This window comes from Hirundo rustica, chromosome 3, assembly GCF_015227805.2.
Source record: "Hirundo rustica isolate bHirRus1 chromosome 3, bHirRus1.pri.v3, whole genome shotgun sequence".
Classification (NCBI taxonomy): Eukaryota; Metazoa; Chordata; class Aves; order Passeriformes; family Hirundinidae; genus Hirundo; species Hirundo rustica.
Window position 1 is genome coordinate 98,618,074 of NC_053452.1, and position 13,154 is coordinate 98,631,227.

The following is a 13,154-nucleotide window of genomic DNA, read 5'->3' on the forward strand; positions in this document are numbered from 1 at the left end:
GGTAAAATCCCTGCAAAGCTGGGCTAGGGAAAGGCAGACAGACCAAGGGGGCACTGAACTCTGCCAGATGGGCACCAAGAGGCTGAACTCTGATTCGTCAGCACCTTGCTGAACCACCAGAAACCAGTGAAATGACAAACCTGGTAATCTAGACTGTTTGGACTCAGCTACACTCATTGGGTCAGACCCATTAGTTCAATTTCTACTAAAATGGTTCTCCCAATTAGATTAAGCTGGTTTACACATGCTTTACAGAGATTTAATGGAAACCTTTAGGAGGTGGTGGAGAGGTGTTTTCTATCATGCTTGGCATAACAAGGGTGCCTGAAGGCAAACTGAGTAATGCCAGAATGAAAATGCAGCTCCCCCAGTAACAGTGAAAATAAGCAAAGGACATGCTGGATCTATACTTCTTGAAAATTCTGAATAAGCTGTCTTCCTCAAAAAGATGCTCTAGTTTTAGCCTGGATATGGGAATTTTTGGCTGAAGCCATGCTATATGCAAAATCACAAGACCCAGTGATTTCTCTACCTTTAAAAACTGATATTTGTTCATAACTGAATTAGGGGGAAGAAAATTATTATTGATTAATTTAAATATGCCCAGTAAAGTATATTATTATTAGCAAATTCTTATTTGTTTAACTAAATATATAGAGAAATATACTTATGTATTTTTGTGAAAAATTGCAGACACAGCAGAAATTGCATTTATCATGCACCTTACCACAGTATTTTGTTCATTAAATCATCTCCACCATGATCCCGTCCGCAATACAAATCCATATATGTAATATGTGCTATAAAATGTGGTGGCAGAACATAGCTTTATCTATCAGTCTTAAAGCTTTTAGCAATGTAGCCACCGGAGAGGTATAGAAATGCTTGTCACATCCAGGCCGGGAGCCTGGAGACAGGTGATGCCGGCGCCTTTGCTCCTCCCCAGCTGGAGTTCCCTTAGGAGAGCCGCTGTTTAAACAAATGCAGGCAAATCCTTCCAAAAGGCGCTGAAGAGCTGAAGCAGACCTGAAGGGGAGGGGAAACTGCAGCTCCTTGCCATCATCCTGCAGAGCCGGGGCTGGGATGACACCTCGGTCCGCACCGCCTCCCCCTTCCAGCGGCGCCAGAAGTAGGTGCAAGAGGGCATCTCGCCGGCTCGGAGGTGCCCGATGTCAGCAGCTTTCTGCTCCGATAAAGGTCAGGAGTGCTCGCTCCCGGCCCGGCGCTGCGCCGCCAAGGTTCGCTACGCACACCCTGCTCCAGGGAAAGGCAAGAGGCACTGCAGGGCACATATGCTTTTGTTTATTGAACTCTGCCTGCCCGTGACCCACTTGCTGCTGCCACTCAGACACGCTTTCACATCCCAAAATACCAGCATGGTATTTTTCCTCTATCAGCCTCAATTTTTTTTTTTTTCTTTTTCCCCAGATGCATGCAATATTTAAAATTAATACATAAAATTAATTAATGCATAAGATTCAGTTACATTTAGATCTGCAAATGCCCCCTTTTTTTTTTTTTTCTTTTTCTTTTTTTTTTTTTCTCCCTGTGGCTATGCAGATTTTTGGGGATAGGGTTTAGGTGTTTTTTTGTTTTGTTTTTTTCCCCAGTTTATATTATTCTTCCATAATTTCCAGTTTGGCTTTAGACTCTGGCAATCATACAGCCCAGCAGATTGCCTAGAGACAATCAGAATTTAGCCCCTGATTCGACAATGGGCAGAAAAATACTGCTTAAACTTAACTATGGAAATCCAAATTTCTCTGATACTATGGAAATAAACAGGTAGAGACAGAGAAAGTAGCAGAAGAAAGGCGGGGATAAAAAGGCTTCCTCCTCCAAGACCCAGAAATGAATATTTGGACATACAAGCCCTTAACAGTTTTATATGTGATATAATACTCATAACTTTTTTATTACAGTAATCCTGTTTATTTGAACCATTTTCATACTATTTTCAGCCCCTAGTGTATTGGAAAATGGTTAAAAGAAAAAAAGTCCATATAAACTATTCAAGACCACCCCCTTGACATGATTGTAACCTGCTGATAATTGCTTTGACATGTCTCATAGACCTTCAATAAAAATGGAGGAAGAACGTGCCACAAGGAACCTGTGGTACTATCTGCAAACTACCAATTTACAATGAGAAGGGGAAAACCCTAAAACTAATGTGATAAAAATAAGTGATTATTATTATTATTATTATTATTGCTAACCTTCCAACCTAAATCCTAAAATCACCGTTGTAGAACAGCAAAGACCTATCATGTAATCTCTCATTCACTCTTTTAGCTGGTCTTGGTTTAGTACTTAATTTCTGATAATATAGGATATCACACATGATAAACACAAGAAATATAACAGGATAAGTATATGAATAGTGGCTTAACAAATGTGAGCTAATATTAAAGGCAGTTTAGGTCAATTTTGGATTAAGTTAAGTTATAGGATGAGAAAATGTCAGAGGTACAAGACAGAGATGAAATGGGACTTTCTTTGGGTAAAAAGAAGCAGCTTGGTTAGCAGGTAACCAACAAAGACAAATTTTTGTCTTTCTTTATCTGGTATAACCTGGATTGATTATGTCCAACTGATTTGTATAGACTGAAAACTTCTGTCTATTGACCAAAATAACCAAAAAGGGTATCAGAGTCCCACATTTGACCTTTCCTTGAAATTTACTTACTGAACACAAATTAGGTGAACATTCAAAGGAGCAATGTTCTTTTGAAATAATCTTAATTTTGATCTTCAGTATGTCCCTCTGTTTTTACTTTTTCTTCCCTTTTGTTTTAGCATTATCATTATTGTTATTTTTTTAGCACTGTTACATATTAATTTTTCATGTCAAACCTATATTGCATTACTCTTTATTTATCTACTCTGTTACATGATTTAGCTGCTAAATCTTTTCAATTGCTATTATGAAAGCCTCTTTTGATTTCTTGAACTCTTCTCATTTCCCACATAGTGTCTCAGGGTCAACAGGAGAGGGAACCAGAGACGACTGAAGCTGTTGCATTTTTGCAATGTTTGCATTGGACATGGACAAAATAAACTGTCCTTACTGCAAAAGGAAATTCCTCAGTGTGACAGTCAGACTCTGCTGCTCTCCAGTGACTCCTATTTTGGGGAAGAGTAGGATGTAGTATTTGAGCAGGGCATGAGCAGAAGGGGATAGAAAATCCCCTTCAGAAACAGACACCACTTGTATCAGTCCCAGCATTTTTAGCTATAAGTGCAAAGCCACAATGAGAACTAAACCCAAATATTTAAAAGAGCAACTATTATGCAAAGTTCAGCTTTTAAAAAGGAACTATAATCTAGCCCCTATATCGCATCTCCTAATTTTCAAACAGCTGAATTAAGCAAGAAGAGTCAGGTAATACTGGCAGAATTCCTCGCAGATGGACATATTTTTTCAACTTAAAAAAAAAAAACAAAACAAAACAACCAAAACAACAACAACAACAAAAACAAACAAACAAAAAAAGAAAAACAAAAAAAAAAAACCACCAAGAGATCCACAAACACCTCAAAACCGTGAATAACTTTGAATTCAGTTATTATATCTGCTATCACCACCTGAATATGCTATTTCTTCCCTCCTCTGCTGTTTCCTGTTGTCACTGCTGACACAGAATGGAAAGAGCTGGAGAAAGCAGAACTAAGACAGATAAAAGGGTCAGTTTGCTGAGACAAAAGATGATATCACGTCGAGACAAATTACAGAGGTGCTGTGTCTAAATGTGTTGAAGCAATAACTGCTGTACAACAGCCGCATCAGCAGGGCTGCTCTGCGCCTCCTGCTCACGCACGCTGCATGCAAAGCAGGGCCCGCAGCCAGCGCTGCCATTCCGGTCACACACAGCGGCAGCTCCCCGGCAGCTCGGGAGACAGCTACCAGGCCACCTGCAGGCCATGCTGCTCCGGCACGGAAACAGCTGCACAAGAAGTCATTGGAAGTGACAGGTAGAACGGCGCTGCAGGGCAGAGCCCCAGCCCGGCGCTGCGCAGCCGGATCTGCATCCCCTGTGCATCGCCGATGCGTTCCTAGCGCATCCCCAGTGTACCCCTCAGCTCGTCCCCAGAGCATCCCCAGCACGTCCTCCAGCAGTGCATTCCATCCCCGCCTGCTCCCCGCTGCCTCTCTGATCCATACACCCTGTCCATCTGAGAGTCGAGAGGGAGAAAAAGGAAAAATACCTTTTGTTGTTGTTGTTGTGGGGGGTTTTTTTGTTTGTTTGGTTTTGTTTTGTTTTGGGGTTTTTTTTGTTTGTTTGTTTTTTTTTTGTTTTTTTTTTTTTTTGTTTTTTTTTTTTTTGGTTTTTTTTTTTTTTTTTTGTTTTGTTTTGTTTTGTTTTTAAAACCAGCTAGGGAAAATACAGGCACTTTCAAGTATTCTGTGACTTCAGAAGGTCTCACAAAATTGCAGATCAGCTGAGCAACTTGAGAGGTAAAGGGGAGTTAGCACCTGTGAAAGATCAAAATCTGCTCACAGGCAGGCTGTTAACCCTGATGCAGAGAAAACCGGATAGTTAGCACTCCTAGAAGAGAAAGGTGCCATGGCTGTCTGGAGCATAATGGTCACAGAGGGGAAAAAATACCTATGGATAATTCAATTATGTATATATCTATACGTGGATAGTTCAATCTATCTGCCTCAAAGTACATTCCCATTTGGGATGTACCCTTCTTCAACAGCACATGGTTATATATATCCTGCTAGGACAAGGAGGGATTGTGTTTTTATAATCTCCCCTTGCAATTATATTTACAATTACTTACTGGAAAAGGGAGATCAACCTCATCCACAGGCAGAGCTAGGACACCTATCTTGACATCACTTTTGCTCCAAGACACAACACTGCCTTGGTTCTGGCGCCAAGCTCAAGCAGATCTGAGTTCCAATTGCTGTGCTAAGTCAAACACCGGTGTCACAACCTCCTGAAAAGAGACCAGAGTTTTATGAACTAGTTCACAGAGTACCTGTGATTCTTAGCAGCTGACATTACCAAACCAGACAATTTCCTTCAGTACCAAAATTGCTTGGGCTAGAGTAAATTAATCTATAGGGCTGTGGCACAAAACTGCAAGAGCAACACCAGACTATCAGAATACTGCTCACATGACATAGTTCTGCCCAACAAAGATGATCTAGAGATTAAATGTTCACCCAATCCAGTTATATTGTTACAATCTCACCCCTGTAGGAAAGATCAGCACCCCATTTTCTGTGCCATTCTGTGCTGCCAGTGTAATAGGCAAGATAACTGCTGCAACAAGTGCTGGGATGTATGCATTTCTGATCTAGGAAGGAACTTTTCCAGTTTTAAAATTATTGAAGTGCTGGGAAGGTTTTGAGTCCTTAGTAAAGGAGGTTTTTTTAAGCATCTAAAAGATGTGGATTTTTTTTTTCTTTATCTGAAGACACCTAAGACATCTGGAATTACCCACACCACCAGATGAATACCACAAGTCCAAAAGATGGACAGTAATTGTTGGTTTAGTGTCAAAGGCCTCAAAAGAAACTGATTTGTGGAGATATAGGAGATTTTTAAGGAGTGAAAGAATGAACATTTTGTATTTCTTCTCAATGACCCTGACATACAGATTGCATTTTCTCAGGTCCATGAAAATAGATACAAGTCATTGATCCCCAAAAAAAGAAGGTGAGTTAATTGCCAATATAGGCAGGATGCTTTGAGGCCCAGAGAACTCCTAATTATCTTTGCAACACTTCATCACCTTTATAAATGTTGTCATTATTTGGGGAGGGGGAAGAGAATTCAATCTGCAAACAAAGAAATGTTCGTTAAATATTGTGATTGCCTTGAAAACCACATTTGTCTCTAGAACTCTCTGTTCTATCCATTGAAGAGCTGACTATGGAAAGTTCAGAAGCAATGAAATCAATCTCTCAAAATTATTGGTATATATGGGGTATCAGAATTGTATATGGGGTGATCAGAATATTTTGAAAACAAATGTATAGAGCATTAAATTCTTTCTTCCCAAGTGTTTACTCTCAGTCTTTGCTCTTTTATCTTATTCCATTGATCTTGAAACCATGGTAATCAATATTTCTACTTTTAAAAAAATTCTGTGTGAGGGAAATTATTTCCATTTAGTTTAAATGAGTAGTTTTGAAAATGGGGAATCCTCTGGCATTGAATTGCCAGTGGAAGTGATACACTTCAGCACAGACCAAGGGTTAATGAAGAAAAGAAAAAGGAACCAAATCTAGGAAATAGCAGAGCAACAATTTCAAAGGAGCAAGGTGGAATATTAAATCTCATCCCAATTCTTTGAATCCTAGGGTGGAATTATTAACACCCCAGGGGTTGTCAAAGCCTCTGGAGAAATGATCAACATGAAACACCTGTATCCAGCATAGCTGTATGCAGTATATGGATCTATGGAATTAAATATTCTGCATCTGTGGCAGATCTTCAAAACCAATCATTTTTTCCTTTACAAATGGTTTCAGGCTTATACAGTCATCTTGAATTGTGCAGATTCTGAGATTGCTTTCCAGATCATATACAATAACATAATAAAACTGGAGTATCTGCTTTCCAGCCTGTGGTAACCTGAATGCTAGACAAACAAGAGATCACCGGTCCATCACAGACATTTGCATCCAAAATCTGATTTAGGAACCAGATTCAGAGACCTTCTCTTTGCCATTTCCACTGGGTATAGATTTGGCTTTCGTTGAAGGAACTCTTTATATTCAGTTGTTGCCTACCAGCTCCCAGAAAACAGAAATGTCTCGGCATTTAGGTACTTAATTAATCATGTTGAATTTCATGATTAGAGGTGGATGGTCAGAAGTTATTGATGAGTAATCTCATTGTTATCCTCCATCTCCCTACTTCTAGATTACCTGTGAAGTCTTTCCAAAATGAAGAAGTCCTCTAAATTTCAATACATGTGACAAAAAGATGTATCCTTTCATTTGAATTATGCAAAATGATACTCTTGTAACATAAAATACACTGCTATACAAGTCCTGTTGCATTAATGGAATATCAATCGCAAGGGTAGAGGTAAAGTACAAAGGGTTGTAATTTCCATATGCTTTGGAAACCTGGAGATATCATGGGCTTTCTGTCGTCTCAAGATTGTTTTTATTCACTTGAATGCATATTGTGACACAAGTAGGTACACAATCTGAAAAGACCTATCCATGAATGAAGTTGTGTAAGAAGGTGGAACCCGCAGGAGAATATTTTGATAAGTTACTTCACAATATTGTTAATTTTAGTTTTATAAATTTTATTAAATATCTTATTACCTTAATAGCAGTACCAAACAGAGAATCTGGATTCAGACCTTGAGTTCTTAATTGCAGGAAAGTGTCATTGCCTTGAAAATTTTTTATGTCATCAGGTTTGAATGAGTCATAAAATCTTAGAACTACAGAATATCCTCAGATGGAAGGGACCCACAAAGATCATTAAAGTCCAACTACTGGTCTAGCACAGGTCAGTCCCAAGAGTCACACCATGTGCCTGAGAGCATTGTCCAAATTCTTCTTGAGCTCTGCCAGGCTGATGCTGTGACCATTTTCCTGGGGAACTTGTTCCAGTGCCCAACCACCCTCTGAGTGAAGAACACTTTCCTAATACATAGCCTAAAGAATTTATGCACATTAAGAAGATCCCTTCTTTAATCTGGAAAGTTTTCACATTAGTTTCCACAAAAGTTTTATAATTTTCCTAAACTGGAAAAGCTGATATAATTTTCTCTTGCTAATGATTTTAATCTCTTGCACAAGATTTTAATCAAAAACTCTTGGCAAATATTAAAAATAAATCATTCTGGACAAGACTTATGTAGGTGGGCTTACTAAACAAATTCCACCTTAAAGAGTAGCTTCTTTGGTTCTGTGAAGATACTTGTCCAACTTTCAGTTGAGAAATTCTGGAAGATAAAAGCTGTCATCAGAATTTCTTGGGATTTAAATACTGAGATAGGTTAACCTCCATTTCTTTTAGTTCTCTTAATTTTTAGGAGTGTAGTTTGAATTCTCACTTATAGGTGTTCTTAATGACTTCAAGAATCAAAAGAACTTGAAAAATAAATATAAAATCTTTCTACTGGATAATTACATTATTTATATGTTTCTGTCTCACATTTGTGTCAGTGGCAACTTTTTTATATAAGTGTACCTCAATTTTTAATCCTCCTTTGTTTTTTATTCTTCTCTCGTATGCTGAAACCATGTGTAGACAAGTTCCACAGGTAGTGGCATATTTGTGCCATTCATTTGCTCATTTTTCACTTTATCCCTATGAATTTTGTTGATAGACACTTTTTAACTTTCTTCTTATATAAGAAAGGCTAAACAGCAATACTCAATTTACTTTATATCACAGTTAAGATGCTATTGAGATTAACAGGAACAATTCATATCCTTTTTGAAGCATTTTATCTCAGTCTCTGGGGATTTGTTTAAATAACACAACATTCTGTTCCTGCTAGTAACCACAAAAATGAGAAATTTAGATTTAAGTGACAGCTAAGATTTTGCAAAATTTTCTTTTTCCTGAGCTCAGAGAGGGATTTGTCAGACAAAAAAGATAAAAATGTGGGGGGTCTTACAGGTAATCACAGCATTACAGACATACATTCCTACTCAAGACAGCTATGTTTTGATATAACCTTGGGTATCAAAATTCTTAGCTCAGACAGAAGGAAAACCAGCCAATCACAATAAACTCTCGAAACAAACTGTCTAATACTTCAAGATTAGCTTTTTTTTTTTTTTCCCCTTAAATCTCCTAGTTAAAAAAAGGACAATGTAAGTGACAAAAATCAATTCTCAGTTGAAATACCTGGTTTCTACCTATTCTTGCCAATGACCTGACCCATTCTGTTATCAAGGTCTTCCTGTAAATTTAAAATTAAAAGTCATTCTGAAAAAATGAAATTATTTAAACAAAGCTTACTAATAGAGGCCTCTTTATCAATATTGTCACTTAAAAATATCAGATGGCAAAATGAAAATTGTGTACTAAAAGACTACTGGTCATGAGACGGAGAATTTTTTTTTTTTTTTTGCAATGAAGAATTAATGCTTTTGCACTTTATAGGAGTAATGCATTTGTTTAAAATAGGAAAAGTATAAGGATTTATTATACTCTTTTCTTTGTTTTTCAGTGCTTAGTTTTCATAAATGTGTGATCCATACATAATCACTCAACAATTTAATGTGCTTTCAATTAAAAAAAAAGTCTGTTTTTACAATTTACTGAAGATTTGAAAAGTAGAAATACAAAACTTAGCAAAACCTAACAGTGCTTCTGTTTTAGCAGGCAAACAAAGTAGTGTCAATAGGAAAGAGGGGCATTCTTGCTACTTTAAATTCAAGGGTAGATTCCATGTCTTCAAAAGAGCTACCATTTCACCCAAGGTGTCCTGCAGTGGTGGGCTTCACTGCAGCACTTTGTGCATACATTTCCCCTTCTCCATAGTTTTCCTGTGCTTATGGCTCTCACAGTATCATGCTGGCCTCCACCAATTAGCCCCGGTTTCACCCTCTGAGCACTTCTTCCCTGCCTCTGAGCTCAACAGCTCCTATCCTTTTTGCAAAATTCTGACCCCAGCCAGCACCTGACCCACACCTCCTGTCCAACCCCTCACCAGGCTGAGATCTTCGTGAATGTATAAAAATGTGTAAAGCCCATAAGTATTGCTGTAACAGTGTAACAGCATAAAACACAATGCAGGATCTAAGTTAGCTATCTGTTATGAAATAATAATTATAATTACAGGGAACTAACCTAAAATATGCTATATTCAGTCAATTTAGTGGCCTGCCGCAGACCGCTGAATTTCTTCTGCTTTGTCCATTTCGTTCATGCTGGGTTTCTCCAGTTTGCATTGCACTGAGGCTACTGTGGTTCCTAGTCTGCTTGCTTGCTTCCTTGCTCTTGTCCCTAACCTGTGGTTCCTCAGCCTACCCTTCCCTTTGTCTCATAAACCCTGTTGACCTCTTCTCTGTTTCGCTAACACCACAAAATGAGTTCTGCTAATTTGGAAAAGAATGAAATTTCATTCATAATACTGAGATTACTCCAATGGGATACAGACAATGGTGTGAAAACGGGTGGATTTAGCCCTTTGCCATTATCATTCAGAATTAAAAAAATATAAATACTACCTGCCATGCCACAACTGCTGCTTGTTGCCATTTTCCCCTGCTATGCTAATTGTTCAAAAGACATACTGTTAAACTTTTCTTTTTTCTTGCAAGTCAGCAGAGAAAAAAAGGGAGATGATGAACTAATTAGTATCTGGCCACAGAATTTCACAAAGCTTGACTCCTCAGGGTGTCTGTCTGGTCTGGTTGAGGGTTTCAGAAATTTTTGGCAAGATGGGGACAGATGGATATTTGCAATACAGTTACTTTGCTTCTCTCTTCAAGGTAATCTAAGTCATTAGACTTGTCGCAGTTTAAATATTAGATCTTTGGTAACCTAGTTTGACTGAAATGGGTAGAGTTTCACAAATAGATTGTGAAAGTTGCAGTCTCCAAAAGAGTGGCAGTGAAAAGTGCTTGAGAATAAGCTAAAGATCAAGAACTTCTTTAAGGTAACATAGATGTAGCTATTGAAAAGACAAATGTCCACAGTCAAATATAAAAACATACCATAAAACACCAGCTACATTAAAATGTAATACAGACTATTCTGAGACATTTAAGATATTGCATTTTCCTCTAAACTGGAAAATTTTATTCTCTGTGTATGTTTGAATATAAAGTGATTAGGCAAACAATTTGACCCATGTGGTTATAATATGATTACCATTTGGCTGGGAGTCCATCTGGTTTCTTGATTTCTCTTACATTTTGTAAAGTAAGATAACAAAATTCCCAACTTCTTGAAGGTATTTGCTTTTTGATTAATTATGATAATTATCTACTTATTTTCTTATCAGGGGCAAGCACCCAAGCACTCTGATCTAATTTTCAAATATTTAGTAATAATGGCAAATAAAGGTGTGGTTTATTCTGGCAGAATTTTAATGCACAATAGAACATAAGGTAAATAAGGTCCCAATACTGCCATGTAGAATAAAAGCTTTATCATTAAAAGAAATTTAAGTATTTGTTAAAAGAAATAATATTCCAAGCGTACTTCTGACAGATTCTGTTTCAACATAACAAAAATGAAGTATGGGTTAATATTTCAACTTATATTTTACAAAGGGTTGCAAGAATTTTCTATCAAAAAGCCACATCATAGCCAGAGACATGTGCCAAAAGGCAGAGCTTTGGCATTACTAGAGAACTGGGTTAATGACTATTGAAATACCTGAACTTTAATCAAGGAGATGGACTGAAATCAGGCCCTGAAAAGTTGTGTATGAACACAAGGATTGCTTGCTAAAATTCTGACTACACTGGTACCTATAGCCAAATATCAAAGCATATGGAAGGAGTCTGAAAATGACTAGCATACCCTGAGCTGCTGATTGCAATCAAATTCTGTATAACCTTTTAAAAGCAAACACTTATCAAAATTCAGTTCATGTTCTGGTGCTATCTAATGTTTCTGTCTTTTCAGATTAATATAACCTGAAAGCAGCCACTCTGCACCAAGAAAAGGATCCAGGCTGAGGTGCTACTGATTTCACCAGTAATACACTGCTCTACAGAACAACTTGGAAAAAATGCTTATTGTCATTTTTATGCCAAGATCTCAGACTGAGTGCTGCCTAATTTCCTGCTGTTTCACTTTCCTGAACCTTAGCAGTGATATTATCATTTCTCTCAAAATCCCCATCTACTACAGACTCACTTTTTTACTCACCTTTTAGGTTGGCTCCTGATCCTTTCTTATTCTGTTTGAGTCAGAGTCTGGCAGCTTTTGACACTCACTATTACACGCTAATTAAAACTGACTCTATTGATCCAGCTCAATCCTTCAGGTTGTTTCTAATCAAAGACCTGGCAGCCCAAGCCAGATTTTACAGCAGCATGTTAACCTACAACCATGCCTAGAAAGGGAGGCTGCCTAAGAGGACAAAGCAGAGCTACATCTGTAGAATGGTTATCATCCACACAGGGCCATTTGTTGCCTACAAAGAAAACCTGAAGATATTTGTGATGAAGTGCCAGCTTTTCCTGGTCAGCTCTTCTTTTCCAAATCTGTTGAATCAAAAAATCTATGGCTATTTAAATAAGCACTGTCAAGCAACAGAGATAAAATTATATATTTTGCATAAAATCATATTTTTAATTCAATTGAGTAATTTCCTTGTCAAACTAGAAAATATGTAGGAATGGACTGGGAAGTCCAGCTAATACATGTATTCAAATTGAAGAAAACAGATAATATGAAACTCATTATCACAGTAAGGCAGGCTCTGATTTTGTTTGTAGCCCACCTATGTTAACATCACAGATAAAAAAAGTGAATTTAGGATGTCAACAGCACTTTTTACATGTTGGTTTCCCAGCATCTCCTCCACTAACTTACCGGTTTTAAGATTTGCAGCTTCCAGATGGGAGCCTTGTGTTTACCCTTCAAGGCAGAACAAGTGTCTGTGCATGTCTGTATGTCTTCTATGTAGGTAGCAAGCGGATTTGGTTACCAGCAGCTTTTAATTCAGTGCCTTCCTTATAAAGTCAGTTGGCCCTCTTCAGACACAGATAACCATGTGGATATTTTTACAACTGTCCAGCAGGTCTCTGGAATTACCATGTTTTTTAGTCAGTGGCTACCCTGATTCTGCAGCACTTTATCACAGAAACAGTCAGAGGTAAGTAATCTCAAACTTCTCTCCTGCAGCACATCTCTCGAGGCACGTCAATCCATGTCTCAAGGTAGACAAAATAACCTCTCTGCTGCTAGTCTAGGGCTAATGGAATAACCTGGAGGTAAGAGAGCACTGCCTGGAGCCGTTTTGTTTCCCCACAGGTCTTCTTGATTGCTGCTGCCCTCTCAGTACCTCCTGTCCTTCCAGACCTGCCTGCCTGCACTGGCTAAGTGGCTGGCTTTAAATCAAAATGACCATACTATGAAAAGGTGTGGTTTGGGTTTGTTTTTTTTTTTTTTTTTTTACCTGTGTCAATAAATCCAGACTCGACAGACAAGCAAACCAGTAGAAATAAATGGGCAGCTGTCTCCCAGAAA

At 38.1% G+C, this 13,154-nt stretch overlaps 1 long non-coding RNA gene across 1 annotated transcript; it reads right to left on the reverse strand.

The window, feature by feature from the left end:
• Nucleotides 1-718: 718 nt before the first annotated feature.
• Nucleotides 719-12,948, reverse strand: LOC120750913 (uncharacterized). Its single transcript, XR_005700201.2, has 3 exons — nt 12,498-12,948; nt 4,792-4,950; nt 719-1,254 (listed from the first exon to the last, which is right to left on the reverse strand). It is a non-coding gene; the product is annotated as an uncharacterized LOC120750913 (long non-coding RNA).
• Nucleotides 12,949-13,154: the final 206 nt, after the last annotated feature.